The 4344-nt window shown below is 37.6% G+C and overlaps 1 long non-coding RNA gene across 1 annotated transcript in view; it reads left to right on the forward strand.

The window, feature by feature from the left end:
- Window positions 1–213: 213 nt before the first annotated feature.
- The window catches only part of LOC129349194 (uncharacterized), a 4946-nt gene continuing 815 nt past the window's right edge, over window positions 214–4344 (forward strand). The window contains exon 1 of the long non-coding RNA XR_008602090.1: window positions 214–2627. This is a non-coding gene — a long non-coding RNA (uncharacterized LOC129349194). The remainder of the gene's footprint in view (window positions 2628–4344) is intronic.

Genomic DNA, 4344 nt, shown 5'->3' on the forward strand with positions numbered 1-4344 from the left:
AAATCCACCAGGAGCTGAGTCTTTAAAATAACCGCTGTCTCGTTACAGAGTGAAAGTAGCAATTCCTCCTTAAGGTCAGAGATTGCAGCATCTGAGGGCCTCTTCAAAAGAAGACGTAGTTGATGAAGGTGTTCTGGAGCAGGACCAGAAAGACCACGACCAAGCAGCCTTGAGATCTGAGGCAGCGTCTCCCTCGGGTGGGTGTCAGCGGTGTTCACGGTCAGGTCTGTGGCAATCCTGTCAAAAAACAAAACAGAAAAATTTCTAGATTATAAATCAACATGTAACCAAAGCACTCTGTGTATAACACCATAGTATAGGATGTAGTTCAGAAAATGTCAAAGTATAGTATACTTTTCAAGAATAACATAGTATGGCCTGTAGTTCATAGTATAGCATGTCGGCAAAAAACCCCAACTGATTATTATGTGGTTCAAAAAGTGCAAAATGATAGGATGTTGCCTAAAATTGTCATGTATGATATGTGGTTCAAAAAATGTCCCACTGCAGTATATTGTCAAAATAGTATGTTTTTCAAGAAAACATCAGAGTATAATATGTCGTCTAAAAAATGCCATAGAATAATATTTCATTGCACAAGTAAAACTATAGTAATTTTTAAAACTGTTCAAATTCTCATATGTTGCTAAAAAACAACAAAAAAAACTAAAGCAAAAAAAATCATAGTAATATGTCAATTTGAAAAGCCGATAGTATAGTGTCGCCCAACAAACGTCATAGTATAGCATGTCGCTCTAAACACGTCATAGTATAGCATGTCGCTCTAAGAACGTCATAGTACAGCATGTCACTCTAAAAACGTCATAGTATAGCATGTCAACCAAAAAACGTCATAGTATAGCATGTCACTCTAAAATTGTCATAGTATAGCATGTCACTCTAAAAACGTCATAGTATAGCATGTCGTCCAAAAAACGTCATAGTATAGCATGTGGCTCAAAAAACGTCATAGTGTAGCATGTCGCTCTAAAAACGTCATAGTATAGCATGTCGCTCTTGAAACGTCATTGTATAGCATGTCGCTCTAAAAACGTCATAGTATAGCATGTCGCCCTAAAAACGTCATAGTATAGCATGTCGCTCTAAAAACGTCATAGTATAGCATGTCGCTCAAAAAATGTCATTGTATAGCATGTCGCTCTAAAAATGTCATTGTATAGCCTTTGGTCCAAAAAACGTCACAGCATAGCATGTCGTCCAAAAAACATCACAGAATAGCATGTCTTCCAAAAAACGTCAGAGTATAGCCTTTGGTCTAAAAACATCATAGTATAGCATGTCGCTCAAAAAAACGTCATAGTGTAGCATGTCGCTCAAAAAACGTCATAGTATAGCCTTTGGTCCAACAAACATCATAGTTTAGCATGTTGCCCAAAAAAACGTCATAGTATAGCATGTCGTCCAAAAAAACGTCATAGTATAGCATGTGGCTCAAAAAACGTCATAGTGTAGCATGTCGCTCTAAAAATGTCATAGTATAGCATGTCGCTCAACAAACGTCATTGTATAGCATGTCGTCCAAAAAACGTCAACGTATTGCATGTCACTCTAAAAACGTCAGAGTCTAGCATGTCGCTCTAAAAATGTCATAGTAGCATGTCGCTCTAAAAACGTCATAGTTTAGCATGTCGCTCTAAAAACTTCATAATATAGCATGTCGCCCAAAAAAGTCAGAGTATAGCATGTCGCTCTAAAAATGTCATAGTATAGCATGTCGCTCTAAAAACATCATAGTATAGCATGTCGTCCAAAGAACATCATAGTATAGCATGTCGTCCAAAGAACATCATAGTATAGCATGTCGTCCAAAGAACATCATAGTATAGCATGTCAGTCTTGAAACGTCATAATATAGCATGTCGCTCTGAAAATGTCATAGTATAGCATGTCGCTCTAAAAACATCATAGTATAGCATGTGGCTCAAAAAACGTCATAGTATAGCCTTTGGTCCACAAAACGTTGTTTTGTCCCGGCCGTCTGAAGTAGGTGAGGAGCAACACAAAAACAGTCCAAATGCTGGTTTCCAGAGGGTTAGACGAGTATTTATTTGAAAGAGTAAGTTTACAACAACACAACATGTGAGGGAGTTAAAAGCAAATGGGTGTTAGTAAAATAAAAATAAATAAACAGAACTAAAAGTGAACTTCATGTTGACATTGATGGGCATTCCAACCAGGAACAATGTAAAAGATAATCAATACGAAAAAAAAAACTCTTCCTGTTCACCTCTTAAAACCCAAAAACACACCGCAGTAGCACCCTAAACTAAAACTACCAATGGGTTTCCTGTTTTCCTTTGTGAACAATTCAAAGGTCCCTCTCTATCTCCCCACACATCCACCAACCACTGGAACACATCTCCAAAGTTCTGCTGGGCCAGCTCAGCTTCCCCTCAGAAGAAGTGCTGCCACCTGCCAGATGAAGGAGCCTTTTGAGAGGCAGCTGGCATCGTGATTGGACTGTACTTTGGTCTGTTCCAATCCAGCTTCAGCTCCAGAGATGGCAGGCGGGACGAGTCAACGGAGGCCGGGTGGACGAAGGCATGGAGCTGGGAACAATCCAGAAAACAACAGAGGAGGAGTGCAGCGACCCAGTATAGCTTTCGGTATGAAAAAACACCATCATATACATCGTATGTTGTACAAATAACAAGTCAAAGGAAAGAGACATACATTGTAGAATTGTAGTAATTGTGGGCTGACAGATTTACCGATTATCAGTATTTTATTTTTTACTGATTTACGGTAATAAATACATTTAAAAATGGCGCTACTTTGGCTCTGAACCTTTATCTACCTGTGGTCGCTCTGTCTTCTGGAGTGATTTGATTGGTTATACGTCACGAATAAAACTCCTTTAACTTAACATCTGTAAACAAAACTAAAACGTATCAACAAAGTTTCCTGTTAGAGTTTGTGTTCTTCTAAGTTCAACTCCAAGATTTTAAATACTTTCATTTACTGCAAATGAATATCGACTCCAAATGTCTCAGTAATAATCATTATCAGCCTTAAAAACCCACAAAACACCCCTCTATACTCGACCACACGTAGTACAGTCCGGTTCCCCCTTCTATAAATCTGCTTGGAATCGTCCACTTCCTGTTTGTCAAAGTGGCCTTCTACCTGAGCAAGTTTTGTTGGAGCTCCTGCAGCAAACATTTTGGGTAACTGCACTTTAATATGGATGGATGACACCAAATTAGAGTCTGTTTTAATGAGACTGAGTTAAGATGTGTAGCTGTCATTAAATAGGAAATTTTTTCTCAGAATTCACAGAGGAAAGTCTGAAATGTTTGCTAGCTTAGCATCCCACGTGTTCTTTGGCTCAGCTAAAGCTAACTCTCTCCAACTTCTGGATCTCTTCAGTTGCTTGTTAAAATATCTTGCTAGGTGCTTAAGCTCAGAAAGTCTGAGATGTTTGTTCAAAATAAGCTCATTCTCAAGTCTTATCTGAACTGTCCTCTTTTGTTTGAACTTTCCCTAAACTTAGGAGTTAATGACAGAGCAGCACATCCAGACTCAGTCTCATTATGTAGAGATTAAACTTCAGTGTCATTCATTGATGTTAAAGTGCAGTTTTTCAAATGTTTGTTCCACATGCTCTCGACAAAACCAGTCCAGGTGGAAGACGATGTGAAGAGAAAGCTCTAGAGGATGAATATCACACATTTACGTTGGAAATAAATGTCCTTTAATTAGACGTTGTCATGCAAAAGTTGGATTTCCCTTTAATGATGTTCAAATCTTTGTTGAGTGTTTTGTTGATGTTGGTTTCTAAATGTTTTCTGACACTCGGCCCCAAAGATTTAAACCTGATTTTTCAACATGTTGTAAAAATGTGCCATATGATGAAATAATGTAAAGAGGGCCGTGAAAAACACTCCAGAAAGGTTTTCTTTTAAAGAAAAAAATCATCATGAATTTTAGCGCAAAAAAACGCCATAGCATACTATGTTGAAAAAAAAAATGAGATTTTTCAACATGTTGTAAAAACGTGCCATATGATGAAATAATGCGAAGTGGGCCGTGAAAAACACTCCAGAAAGGTTTTCTTTGAAAAAAAAATCATCAGGAATTTTGGTGCCCAAAACGCCATAGTATACTATGTCGAAAAAAAATATGATTTTTCAACGTGTTGTAAAAACATGCCATATGATGAAATAATGTGAAGTGGGCCATGAAAAACACTCCAGAAAGGTTTTCTTTGGAAAAAAAAATCATGAATTTTGGCGCAAAAAAACACCATATATACTATGTCGAAAAAAAATGTGATTTTTCAACATGTTGTAAAAACGTGCCATATGATGAAATAATGTAAAG

Source organism: Amphiprion ocellaris, chromosome 6 (assembly GCF_022539595.1).
Source record: "Amphiprion ocellaris isolate individual 3 ecotype Okinawa chromosome 6, ASM2253959v1, whole genome shotgun sequence".
NCBI classification, from domain to species: Eukaryota; Metazoa; Chordata; class Actinopteri; family Pomacentridae; genus Amphiprion; species Amphiprion ocellaris.